Below are 14,584 nucleotides of genomic sequence, written 5' to 3'. Positions count from 1 at the left end.
TTTATTGTCATCGGGTAATAACATAAAGGTAATCAAAACAATCTGAACAAATGTTTTAGAACTATCTTCCCAAAGAAGGGCATCTAAAAAAAACAAACTACATGGCCTTCTCAAGAATTTCTCACTTCACTGATCATTTCTAGTTGGAGAGACTTTGGAGCAGGGTAATATTATCCCTGTTTAGCATGATTTGACCCAGCTGTTTTCTTGACTTTTAGAATGAATCTCTTCTGCATCATCTGGGGTCATGTTCTCGTCAAAACCTAGGATACATGGGAGCGTGGGTGGCTCAGTCAGTTAAGCATCTGACTCTTGATCTCAGCTCAGGTCCTGATCTCACAGTTTGTGAGTTTGAGGCCCACGTCGGGCTCCCTGCTGTCAGTGCAGAGGCTGCTTGAGACTCTCTCTCTCTCCCTCTTTCTCTGCCCCTCCTTTGCCTGTGCTCTCTCTTTAAAAAAAAAAAAAAAATACATTAGAAAATAAAAAAATACATTAAAAAATAATAATTTTCAGAGATTTTGAGGAGCTATTTTGCTCTACTTCCTGTCTGGTCCTGATGGGGCTCCCACAGGTTCCTGCTGGTGCTTCCTGAGCGGGTGGAGGGAACTTCCCCAGGCCAAGCCGCCTGGTGCCTTTAGAGGCCTAGAATGATTCTGGGGCCAGATGGTGGGTTCCTCCTTGCTCGAGCCCTGGGCCACCCTATCTCTCTAGCTGGGGGAGGGTGTGTGTCCCCTGGCCTCTTCTTGTCAGTGGGTCAGCACTCTGCTGGGTCACCTGCTTTCGGTGGTGGGCAGGGCTCCTGTTTGATGTGGGGGAGGGGTGAGCCTACCTGGGCCACCTTCTGTTCAAGGTGGTGGGTCGGGGGACGCCTGGCGGGGGCTGGAGTTGGGAAGATGTCCCATTGCTCTGGGTCCTTGGGTCCCCCGTCCCCTTTCCACCTTCCAGAGTCTCCACCTTGGGTCTCTCTAACCTCATCTGCTCAACCTATTTTAATTCTCTATCTAGTGCTCATCAGTCATTACCTAATATTTTCATTAATTGATTAAAATCATTAATTACGTTTGTGTCTCTCCTAAAGTGCACGCATAGGACAGCTGAGGCCTGTAAGTAACTCTCCGTGTTTATGTGAGGGTTTATTGACAAACTCTGTATAAGTAATCTCAGTTCCTCGGATAGTGCTGAGCCCAGAGGACTTCTACACTTGTGCTCGAAGGAATGGAAGCCAAGAGGCCCGCAGGACGCTTCCTTGCCCAAGCCAGGTCTCGCTCACCCCACATAGCGCGTGGAGGCCACTATCAACATCCCAGGCCCAGGCGGCCAGCGTGAGCTCCAGTCTCCTCTCCCTTGCGATCGTTAACACAGGAAGAACGTCCTGTTTTGACTCCGTAAAATGCAACCGAGTAGAGTAGAGCCGGGTGTGGGCGTGTCTGCGAGATTCACCCCTGCCTCAGCTTGGAGGTGCAGAACCAGGGCGAGTCTGGGCTGCTGGCCGCGTTCACGCTGACGGCTGCCGTCATCTCGCTGGATCCCTTGGGCTTCGGGGAAGCAGGAAGAAGCTCTCTGCCACGTCCCCATGGCACTCCAACGAACCGATTCCTGTCCCTCCCCCGTGGCTGATGACCTGGCCGAGCAGTAGCACAGTTGTGAGAGCTGCTAATCTAATGATTTTCTCGATCCGCTTTTGGGAAGAGGAAAACCAAGCTGAATAAACCGTTGCCAGCCGGCAGGGGCCCTGCACCTCCCCCGGGGTGTCCTTGAACAATACCGAATTCCTGTTTTAGCCTGTGTGCCTAGCACAAGCCTATTTATTCTTGCCAATGAGACGGAAGTAGAAGATCGGGATTTTTACAGTGTCTGACATTATGCGTTATAAGCCAGTCTAAGTATTTACAGAGATCAAGGATATTCACCGCCTCCGCCTGCCACACGCCAGTCTACTATTTAATATTGTAACACGCCTAAAACGGATTAGCCACATTTGAAATTAATTAAAAGAGAACGTTCATGATTTCAGAATAAAGCTTATCCCTGCTAATTTTGAAAATTAATCTGATTTAGTCCCCTTGGATTTCTAATGCTTCTGAAACCAATCTTTCAGGAAAAGGATAGCGTATGGTTGGTTCCTTTTCAGTGACCCGACTACAGAAAGGGATTGTGTGACTTTCACAAATAATTCCTTATTTAATGCTACATGTTTACTTGCATGCTTTTTCTTATGAACGGTATTCAGATAACAGATTAAATCCCACTCCCAGGCGCAGGCCAGGAGCTAAGCAAGACAGAGATCACTGGAAGACGAACTGAGTGCAGCCTGAGGGGAATTAGCCTCCTCGGCTGTATTAATAAAGGCTGCTGACTCAGGAGCTTGGGCATTAGAACTGGGTCCGGAGATAAATCGCAGCATCCCAGTCTCCCCTGGGATCTTCAAGACCCACACGCGCACACACACATGCACACGCATGCACGCGCACTTACCCAAAGGCAGCAGGCTGGGTAAGATTTGAGGCCCGAGACTTTAACTTTTAAAACAACCAAATGAACAAATCAAACCCCATATTTTTTTTTTTTTTAATTTTTTTTTTTCAACGTTTTTTATTTATTTTTGGGACAGAGAGAGAGACAGAGCATGAACGGGGGAGGGGCAGAGAGAGAGGGAGACACAGAATCGGAAACAGGCTCCAGGCTCCGAGCCATCAGCCCAGAGCCTGACGCGGGGCTCGAACTCACGGACCGTGAGATCGTGACCTGGCTGAAGTCGGACGCTCAACCGACTGCGCCACCCAGGCGCCCCTCAAACCCCATATTTTAATGAACCAAGTGACGGGAGACAAGGCGAAGAGAGGGGCAACCCCCCGGCGAACGTAGACCGTGTAGACACTGTAACATTTAGCCCAAATGCTTACTCCGTCCTCAACCCACATGAAATTATTATCTTCCGCACTGCGACCATGGCTCTGTGGTCTCCAACAATATAAACCAACATACTGCAGGCAACATACACAGCTCAACACAGCACAACAGAACACACCACAACACGACGCTGCCCGGCCCGTGAGGCCACATAAAGTAACACGACGTTAGACGCGACAGTGTCCCCAGGGAGGCCTCTGCCACCTGCCTTCTCCAAGCTCGTCTTGGGCACCGAGGCTTCACCTGGAGCCACCCACAAAGCCTTTATGTTGGAAAAATCACGACAAAACAGCCTCAGGGCGCGTAACAGAGCCGTACAATTTTGATAACGTGGGCAATAAACATCAGAGGCAGGCCGGACAACGGTGCACAGAAGTGTTTTTCCAGATCAGCAGTTTTTCACAATAAACATTTATCAAGACAGCCAATGCAAATGAAAACACCTACGTCTCCTTGGAATACCAAAGCGTGTTCCGGGAGCATCTGAATTCATAAATTGCGGATGACTGTTTTCCACAGGCCGGCCTAATATAACTCACACAGATACCATTCCTTACCCCTGAGAACACCCTCGCAGCATGCATTATGGGCCTGTCAGGCTGGATTTATATGACGGAAGATTCTGGAGGAGGCGTTATTGATGGCAAATGGACGATCCACCTGACATTGGCAATCGGAAGTATTTCTGAAAAACCCTTTTTTTCGCTTGAAAGGGCCATAAATCTAAAAATAATTTTGAACTCACAAGCAATCCTTTTATGCAATAAGTTGATAGCAAATATATTACTGAGGAGACACGTAATTACCTTAAAATCTACCACAGTTAGAAATGTATCGAAGCTCTTAAATTATAATTCAATTTTACAATAGTAAAACATATGACAAATATTTTTTACTGTTGATTTTTTTCTGAGTCCCCCTTCTATGCTTGCGTATATATAAGGAAAAAGTGGAGCTATTTATAAGCTGTCTCCCAGACTGTCTCAGGAAGCTCCAGAAGTTTCTAACTATATAAAACATTGATTCTGAGAAGCAAGAGAAAGGGGACTTTTATCCGCCTGTCAGTACACGGAGCCAGCAGTCCTGCGCTCCCCGGCACGGCAGAGAGGGCTTCCCTGGTCTCCCTTCCACAAGGAGGTCCCTGTGTGGACTGAAGGAAGCCAGGGGCGACGGAATCTGGGCCCAGGCTTTCTAGTTGCATATAGAGCATTTTCTTTCATTGACTTTCAAAATGTTTATTTATTTTGAGAGAGAGAGAGAGAGACAGAGAGAGAGCATGTGCACGTGCATGCGTGAATGGGGAAGGGGTAGAGAGAGAGGGAGAGAGAATGGACGTGGGGCTGGATCCCGCGAACTGCGAGACTATGACCTGAGCCCAAACCAAGAGTCAGAGGCTTCGCAGACTGAGCCTCCCACAGGCCCCGCATGTGAGAATTTTAATTTGGCCAGCTCAGCGGGGCAGTTTGTCTTTGTCTCCACCTCTGCCAGTGTCTATCTACAAATGTGTATTTACCTGTACATCCACAACCATCGCTGGGTCGATGTCCATAGCATGTCAATGACTGTAACGTTGTTTATGGTATCTGTATCCATGGGCACAGCATGGCTACATCTGTCTCTACCATAACTGTGTCCGTATCCATTGTCTACACCCCACCCCGTCTCTCGCTGTCTCCCTTTCTCCTGGGCTGGCCGTGGGACAGGTCACGGAGCGCTCTGGGCTCGGGACGGACGGCTGGAATTCAGAGTTGCCTCTGCGGCGCACTCACCGCGCCAGCCTGGGTGTGCGGTTTGCCCCCTCCCACTTCAGTGTCCTCATCCGTTGAGAAGGGACCCTGGTGGGTTACTGTGAACTTAAATCCTGGATCACACGTGCTCTGGGGGCTACAAGACACCACACACAAGCGACAGGCTGTTCAGGCCCACTTTTGGAGGTCTGAAGGGAGAAGCAGCCCCCATTTCAAGACCTACTCCCCCATGACGCCTGCAGTCCACTCGCTGGCTCACATTGGGCGAATCGCGGGGCCTCAGGACAGAGGGGTGGGGCGCCTGGCCCGTGGCTGGGGCGAGACCGAGCAGAGGGAGCCCTACTCCCTCTCAGCCTCAGTTTCCTTCTCTGTAACATCGGCTGCTGATTCCATTAGAAGACATCGCCCCAAGATCTGGGCTAAGCCCAATATTAAGCAAAAATGACGCGTAAGGTAAGAAGGGGAAGTAGTGTCACCTCTGGTCCCCAATGTGCCAGTACTCTGCCATGTGACAGGCTCCCGTGCTCACAGCCCGGGAACGCCCGGGACAGAAGAGAGAGAGACTCTCAGCCCTGAGGCCCCGGAAACAGCGCCCACGGCGTTACCGCCCCCCCAGTTCTGCCCGGGTTAACGGTGCCGCCAGGAGGCCCTCCAGGACTCCCCGCTCCCAGGACAGGCAGGTGGGGCAGGCTGCAGCCCTCCTCTTGGGAGGATCCACCTTTCTGTTAACGCTTCTGGCGCCCCAAGCCCGGCACACACGCCTCCCGTCACGCAGTCAGTAAAGTGCTTTCCACAGCAGCATCTTCCAGACAAGGGCTTGTGTGTGTGGTTCTTGTGCTGAATTTCTAAGTGTGCAGCTTGGAGGGCATTTGCCTCATTGGAAGATTTCTGGATGCGGTGAGCGAACCCGGCATTTCGGGGCATCTGTTACCGTCCGTGACCTCCAAGTCACCGTCTACCACAAGCCTGGTGAGGCCACAGCTGTGCCGGATAGGGATGCTACAGGGCCTGGCCCCGCCCTGGGGGACTTGGTCCTAAGGGAGACGGAACCCCCCCCCCCCCCCCCCCACCGATGACAGCAAGAACTTCGACTGTGATGATGTCACGTTCAAACACAGCAACGCAGGGTCTGGGCTAACGTTCTGCCTGTGTGCCTGTCCTGACGCTTTGCAGTCAGAGGAACCTTCCCAGCAAACGCACGGCTTGGCAGGACCCGCACGGGTGGAGCAGCGTCTGTGTTCTCAGACTGCGGTTTCTCACAAAACCCAGCGTGTCCCCGACGACAGCCCAGCAGGGCCTCAGCGCAGCCCCTGGCGGGGATCCGCGCGCCCTGCTGACCCGCTGCTGAGTCCCGAGCGAGCACCGTGGGGGAGCACGTCAGGGCCCGGCGGCACCCTCTGTCTTGCCGGGAAAGTTCATGTCGGGGACACTATCGAGCTGACTTCCTGGGTAGAGTGATTTTAGGACGCTCACTTGAAAACGGGGTTAAACACACCCTGCGAGAGGGACCTCAGCGGCGGGAGGTGGAGGCTCGCCACGGCTCGGGAGCGCACAAAGGTAACGGAGGTATTTCCAACAGTGCTATAGGCCGCCGAGACCAGCCCTCCCAGCTCCTTAAGCGACGCGCGGCACAGAGGCCTGCTTTGTGCCCAGGGCGTCGCAGCCAACGATTGGGAACTGGTTCCTGCACAGTGACTACACAGTGACCTGGATCCTGCCCTCCTGCCTCCACCCCTCCCTCCAGGGCCCAGTCCTCAAGCACGTGGCCTGGGCTCTCAGGGGCTAAGTCAGTGTTTTTTCTAAAGCCGCCAGGCTCGAGAGATCCCTCCCTCCCGGGGAATTCCTGACTTAATTTACCCTCCGTGGGCCTGTCCCAGGGCTCGCAGCCCCTGAGGAGGCCTGGATGAGGCCTGCGTTCCCTGGGGTGAATTCCCCACGGTCCTGACAGGCAGTCTCCCTCCTCGGGCCCGGTGGCGAGTGAAGACTCAACATGTAACCGATTCCCTTCCCAGCCAGCTCCGGCTGTGTCCCTCCCAGGCCCCCCGGGAGCCCCTCGCGGTGATGGGACCCAGGCCCAGTACTGCCTTTCCCCAAAGCATCTGGCCGCTTTGGCTTCAACTGTTGCAAACCAGAGGAAGTGTCCACCAGGGGCCCACTCGCCTCCGAGACTTGCACAAGTGTGCAGAAATACATGCACAGAGATAGATGATACAGCATCGTTTAAGCAAGACTGGAAAATAAAAAAACCAAACCGAATGTGTGTCCCTATAAGATTAGATCAATAAACAAAAACTACTAGTCCGTGAACTGCTAATGAAGCCGTGGAAAGAATGAAACAGAGCTGCACGTAGTGATGTGGTGACATAGCCACCATATGTGGTCAAATGAAAGTATCAAGTGGCAGAATAGATCTCAACTGTGTCGTAAAGAAACACTTCTGTGTGTGTAGCAGGAATGTGGAAACACTTACCGCCACCCCCCCCACCCCGCCCCGGCCACACCGGCTGCATCCAGAGGACGCATCTGAGGGAGGGGGAGAAAGGCTAACTTCTTAAATATACTTTTCTCGTTGTTTCCTTCTTTTTCCTTCCACAGCATAATTAAAAAGCTATCATAAAAAGTGTAAGGTCAGCATCCCGTTCCCTGAGCACTTAACTGCCTCTTCTCGAGCCGTTTACGAGCTGGCTCTCCAAGCAGGATATTTTTCAGACGAGTGTCTTCACCTTGGCTTTGGGCCCTGGCTTTGGGCCTCCCCCGCAGAGCCGGGGAGGGCTTGCTCATCTAACTTGGCCTGCTGAGGTTTCATCGAGGCAGGGAGCCGTTCCCGCCGTCAGGCATTCGTAACAAAACCGCCTGTGGAGTGTCCGGACACGCAGCCCGTCCTCCTGAGTCCTCCCTGTCCGGCCCCCGCATGCCCTGTGTCCTCCTCAATCTCTCGCCCCCGCGCCCTGTTGGCCCAGGCCCTTCCCCGTACTGCTGTTTTGCTCTCTGCCATCCGACGTACGCCCTGGTGAGATAGCTCGCCTCCTCAAAGGTTGCCTTTGAATCAGAGATCAGGCATTTTCGTGTGTATACGGCACAGGGCAGACCTTTAAAGAGGTCTGTACGGGTCTCTTATCTGGAATCTCGTGGGGTCCCGCTTTCCCGTGGCATCTGAAACATTGCAGAACGGCTGAATAAGGCTGATTCTCACCGCACACCAACCCTCACGTCCCTCTTCTTTCTTCCACTAGCAGCCCTGCTCCTCTATTCACTCTTCAGCGAGGGTTAGCAGAGCAGGTGAAAACCACGTGCCTCACCTAAGACAGAGTCTTGTTAAGATCAGCAGCTGACGCCAAGGGTCGAAGGGCAAGTCGAGGGGGGATGCAATTTTTATCTGTGGACTTAGATTTCCAGGGATTCTCTGCAATCCCCCCCCCCCCCCCCCCCCCCCCCCCCCGCAGCGAATCCCAAGTCCCACATGCCTTCGTTTCCTCTGGTTGGGTCTCCTCTAAGTTTCAACTCTACGGATACCACAGCTACGCAATTTCTTGGCAAATTAAAGTTCTTCTCTTTCATTTTAAGCACGTTTTTGTGTTTAAGCCCCTGTGCAGGAGCTATAAATTTCTTTGAAACTTGTGAATGTTTCGTAGGTATGTAACCCAATATGTAAATGTCCGCGCAGTCCATGCTTAGATCCCGGTTCTTCAGGTGATGATGGTGATGACAGCCCACGTTAGGGTGCCTCTGCACTCCACGGATAGGTCATTCAGTCGCAGCAACCACACCAGCTGAGCGTCTTCATGATTCCCAGCTTTTGCAGATGAGAAAACGGAGGCACAAAGCACGTTGTTAATTTGCCCAAAGCCATACAACCAGGAAGTGGTGAAGCTGGCTTTCCAACCTGGTTCTCCAATTTCTGAGGCTGTTCCTAAGCGCTATCCTGCCTACCTTGCAAGGAGCCGTTCACCCACTAATGTTAACACAGGCTGGCCAGAGTTGAACATGGGAACTGGAGAGCAAGGCCCAGGGGAGCACTGAGCAGAGGGAGCGGTTACATGCGGGGTCCGGTGCCTAGAGGGCAGCTACGTCTGGTGCCTAAACTGGAGCTTTGAGCTGCCTAGAAGTGCTGTGCCCTTCCTCATCCGTCCTGCTCTCCCCTGGTGACTGTCCACCTCTGCCTGCCTCCTGGGGACTGTCCTCGCCCCTGCCCACCCTCTGGTGGCTGTGTCCACTCCAGCCTGTCCCCTGGTGACTCTGTCCTCCTCTGCCTGCCTCCCGGTGACTGTCTCTGTCCCGGCCCACTCCCTGGTGGCTGTGTCCACGCCTGCCTGCCCCCCGGGTAACTATGTTTACCCCTGCCCAACTCGTAGTATCTACATCTATCCCTGTCAGCACCCCTAAGACTATGTCCACTCCTGCCAGCACCCTTGTGTCTGTGTTCATCCCTGCCCACCCGTTAGTGATTCTGTCCGCCCCTGCCTGCCCCCTGGAGACTCTGTCCCCACCCCTGCCCACCCCCTGGTGACTCTGTCCGCTACTCCCCACTTGCTGGTGATTATGTTCATTCCTGTCAGCACCTTAGGGTGTGTTCATCCCTGACTTGCCCCCTAGTGATTCTGATCCCCCTGTTTGCCACCCCCCCCTTGACTATGTCCACTAATTCCCACCCACTAGTGACCATGTCCGCCCCTGCCTGTCCCCTGGTGACTGTGCCTGCCCCTGCCCGCCCCAGTATTGACTATGTCACACCTCTTCCCTCCCAGGATCTCAAACACTACATTCTTCCCTCGAGGATGAGCTTGCTCTTTATTCCCCCAAGAAAGGTGGGCCATCAGGAGAGAACTTAACCATGCCCCCTGTTAGGGGCTGAACTGTGTCCCCCCAAATTCATGTTGACCTCCTGACCCCAGGACCTCAGATTGTGACTGTATTTGGGATGGGGTCCTCAAAGAGGTGATTAGGTTAGAATGAGGTCATGAGGAAGGGCCCCAGTTCAGTTTGACCGGTGTCCTGATAAGGAGATCAGGACACAGACACACAGAGGGACAGCCACATGAGAACACGGAGAAGACAGGTGTCCACACGCCAAGGAGAGAGGCCTCAGGGACAAGCAGCCCTGCCGGCACCTTCAGGTCAGACTTGCAGCCTCCAGAGCTGTGAGAGATCAGGACTGCACACATCTGCCCAGTCTGAGGGCTCTGTCACGGCAGCTCCAGGCCAATCAACTCCCGCTACGTCTGTTCCCTCTCTGCACGTGGCCCCGCGCTTGCTGTCCTTCCCGTGAGAGGGAACAATGAATTTCATTTGCCCCTTTAGAAAACCAGCAGGGGCGCCTGGGTGGCTCAGTCGGTTAAGCGTCCAACTTCGGCTCAGGTCATGATCTCCGGGTTCATGAGTTCGAGCCCCGTGTCGGGCTCTGTGCTGACAGCTCAGAGCCTGGGGCCTGCTTGGGATTCCGTGTCTCTCTCTTGGACCCTCCCCGACTCACGCTCTCTCACTATAAACATTAAAAAATAAATAAAAAAGAAAACCAACAAATACACAAACTACTGGTGAGCTCTTTATGTATATATACGTATATATATATTTTTTAACATTTATTTATTTTTGAGAGAGCATGAGTGGGGGAAGGGTAGAGAGAGAGGGAGACACGGAATCCCAAGCAGGATCCAGGCTCAGCACAGAGCCCGACGTGGGGCTTGAACTCACAAACCGCGAGATCATGACCCGAGCCCAAGTCAGATGCTTAACCGACTGAGCCACCCAGGCGCCCCAGCAAGCCACGGGTGAGTTCTGATCAGCGTGACGTAATGGATGTTTCTAAACCTAGCTATACTCTCATGGGTTTAGAACTGCTTTCCTGAGAGAAAATTCTATTTTCCCTGGAGGAGCCCTCCACCTCTCCAGACACCTGGGACGATCAGCCATCAGGTGAGTGTGTTGTTCTCCTCAATTTCCCTCAAACGACACCACCTTTGATCAGCTGGTTGTTTGGCATTAATTCACAGTACGGAAAACCTTCAAGTGCTTCCCGAGACTTTGCCAGCTTCCGTGGGATGCCAGAACTAATGGTGCTCTACAAGGGGGAGGAAAGAGTCCTCTGATCTGCATCATTTGCTGATTTCCATGTTGTAAATGCTCCCGCCGCGGCGGATTCCGGCTGCCAGTGTGAGGCCACTGAAGGAGAAGCAGCACGCAGCTGTGGATTTAAGTAACCTCCGGAGCCCAGCTGAGAGTAAAGTACGATAAAAGAATTAGGACATGGCGGACTAGGAGTTTTTGCTACCTCTCAAAAATATAGTTTAATTGGGGCGCCTGGGTGGCTCAGTCAGTTGAGTGGCCGATTCTTGGTTTCAGCTCAGGTCATGATCTCAGGGTCCTGGGATTGAGCCCCACGTTGGGATCTGTGCTGACAAGTGTGAAGCCCTCTTGGGATTCATTCCCCCCCCCCCCCCCCCCCCCCCCCCCCGCTTGCTCTCTCTCTCTCTCAGAAAAATTTAACTGAGTGTAAGTGTCTATAATTTAACTTGAAATAATGGCTGTGTTTAACAAATGACTCACAAAATTCCTAAAAACCAACAACCAGCTTTTAAGAGCTGGTCTCCAGCACACCACTAGCTGGTTATCATCTAGCGAAACCTAAAGTCCATGTGTTTCTTTAGGGAGTCTAAATTTTATACTTTGATTATGCTGGATCATCAGAGAACTTCTTATTTGCACCAAAGAATTCCTCTCGGCCAAACCATATCGGAAGCCCCTTTCTGTGTTACAAGAACCCCCTATCCTATGAAGCAGAGACTCCGTCCCACAGAAGAAGCTGGAAAAATCACACTCACTTCCTTTGCAGACAGGCGTGGGCACATGACCCAGGCTCTGCCAACTGGAGGCACCCGCTGCAGTGACGTGAAGGGAGATCCCTGTGGGATCCATCGTGCAAATGGCAACCTGTGTCCAGATCCAACAAGTCTTAGCAATGAGCACAATCACCTCTCTGCAGCCCCTGCACGCCTCCTGCCGTTCTCTTCTCTCACCCTCCTTCCTGGAAGTTTATCCTTCCCCCCCCTCCTCTATAGTTCTATGCATGTTTGTATCCCTAAATAGTATCTTATTTTCTCTTGCATGGTTAGGAACTTCATATAAATGGAATCAGGCTGTGTGCATTGTTCTTTCTTTTGTTCAACACAGTCTCAGAGACTCATCCAGAATGTTGCTCGCAGCTGTAGTTCGTTGAGTTTTCACCCCAGTGCATTATTCCATTGCATGAACACATCACAGTTTCCTTACCCATCCCACTGCGGAGGGAGAGCTGGGCTATTTCTAGACTTTTCCTTGTTCATCTTTTGCTTATTTGGCTAAGGGAAAAAACCTCCACCTCGGACAGAGGCTGGAAGGAATACAAGTTACATCTGAATATTGCTTGGCTTGGTTTCGTACAGGGCATAAAGAGGTTAAAAAAAATTGGGTCTCTGTCCCTTTATATCTCAAAACTTTGATCTCATTTTGACCAGGAGGATCAAAGCAAGGCCTAATGAAGCGAGGAGAATTATCTGGAATATTAGCAGTTTCAAAGACACGATGAGGCAGTGAAACCAGAGTACAGAGTAACGAGCAGTGCCTTCAATCATGGACATCTGAACCGTAATGCTGGAAACACGAGCAATGCCTCACAATCATCTACATCAGTATAGAAATCTGAAGAAGTGCCGAAGCGTGAAGAAGTCTTTGGGAAATTTCTCGGGGCCACCAACCTATGGACCGATCAACATTCTTATTTAGGTATCGACTTTGTACAAGGCATTCTGTTAGGTATTGAAGGCAGTACACAGATGTTTACAAGAAAAGATGCCCTAGACCTTAAAGAGCTTATACGTTGACTATGGATAGACCCAGATACAAGGACATGTGTCCTAAGGGTCAAATGAATGGCCAGGAATATAGCCTCTGTATGTTTTCTGCTGCACCCCTGGATTGTAAGCTCTGTGGGAGCAGGGACCGAAGCAGGGTTCTTTCCACCGTGTCCCCACATTTTTGAATGAGTGCATGAAGAGACTGGAATTGTCCGGAAAGACTTTGTGGAGAAGGAAGGTCCTGGTGTGAACGCTGAAGGGAGGTAGCACTGACTGAACAGCAGGAAAGAGGATAGGGAACAGTAAAGTGGCTGGGCCTTGGTATTGGGGGTGGAGAGAGGAGAGAGCCAGGCTGCAGCAAAGAGCTGTTCAGCGAATGAAGTGGGGAGGATGTCTGGAAGGGTGAGGTAGGGCCCCAAAGTCAACGTCTTGAATGCCAAGTTAAGGAGTTTAATTTTATCTTACAGTTAGTGAGAATGACTGCATTGCAGTGCTTTGAGCAGGGGAGAAAAACTGTATTTTGGGGTAGATTTATGTTCTAGAGGGATGCAGAAGAGTGGCAGATAGGGTGACAGACATAACTGGGCCCCCCAAACCAGCTTAGTTGGGGTTTATTTGCACAGTAGCAGTTGGAGGGTGCCAAGGGGTGGTAGGAGAGGACAAGCCCTAACGCACAAGCGCTTTTCAGGAACCTCCTACTTTCTTCTGTCCTTTTGGACAAAGCAAGTCACATGTTGAGGCCCAGATTCAAGGGAGTGGAAGATAGATACACTTCTTGATGGAAGGAAGGGCAAAGCCACAAGGCAAAGGGGTGAATGTACAGGGAGGGGTGAGCTTCTGGCCATTTTTGAAGTCTCCTATCCTGGGCTAAGGGCTAAAGAAAACCGAAAGGTCTAGATGCTCGGAGTGCTGGGTTAGAAAGAGCAGAAATGCATGCATCCACTTTCTGGAACACGTCTAAATGCCACACATCTTAAAATATGATCTGCCTGCCTTCTGATTTGGAGAGATTAATCTAGAAATTATGCAGGTCAGCTCAGGGGGGTGTATAACGCAGCTCGCAGAACCTGGGTGTCTAGAAAAACAGACTCAGATACTGTCTTTCCCTCGTTCTTTTGGGCCCTGAGACATTTTCAAAATAAAAGTGAACACTGCATATAACCGGTTGGAAGCATTCCTGGTTTCTTATTAGCCTGTGTCAGCAGAGGAACTCTCAGAACAAACCGCATGTCCCCCCAGTTTTCCCACTACCAGCAATTTACAGCACAGTGCATCATGGGTACAGTATAGGGGGCTGGCAAGCTTTTTGCAGACCATAAAAAAAAAAGTTTTTGAGTCATGACAAAAGTTTTAACTCAAAATTTCAAAAGATACTGAAAAAAATCTAAATTCACATACATTGTTAAAATAATTTGAACGGAGCTTCTAGATTTTCTTGCTTCCTTAGAATGTTTAATTAGAGATGCCAAGAAAATCACACAGACAATAGCAATTTACATGACTTCTCTATAGCCAAATAAATCCAAAGGTAAAATGATTAAGTATTCCTTCAAACTCAGCTTCATGGCAAAAATCCAAAAAAAAGATACTTCATGTAGACTGGGAATGAATTACTGTGTTTGTTATGTTTGGAGGTCCCCAAAATAAACGAGCTGCCGAGGGTGTCGGGAAGGCAGTAAGACAGAGGAACAGGGAGGGCTCTAGGGATTGGGCGAGGGCCTCCTGTCCAAGGCTATCTACGTTCTCCAGGTGGGGAAGCCCGAGACCTCCGGCAGCCCGAGCCCCTTATCACATCCACACAAGCCAGGTTTCCAGGGTTCCGCCCAAAGAGGGTCCGGAAGCAACTCTGCTGGCCTTTTACCTACTTTGGCAGAGCTCAAGACCCCGCGGGAGATGTCCTGCTTGACCGCCCAGGTGCTCTGCAGGCTGAGCGCTGGGTGCCGGGTGCTGAGTGCCAAGGGCCAGAGACCGGGTGCTGGGTGCCCGGCGAAGGCACTAACAGGAGTTGCCACGATAATTACCTTCTGCCGAAAACCAGTGCACGGACACTGCGGCCGGCCGCCCACGAGTCACTGAACCTTAAAAGAGGAGGAACCC

The sequence above is a fragment of the Panthera tigris genome, chromosome A2 (assembly GCF_018350195.1).
Source record: "Panthera tigris isolate Pti1 chromosome A2, P.tigris_Pti1_mat1.1, whole genome shotgun sequence".
NCBI lineage: Eukaryota > Metazoa > Chordata > Mammalia > Carnivora > Felidae > Panthera > Panthera tigris.
Note: the sequence above shows the minus strand (reverse complement) of the source record.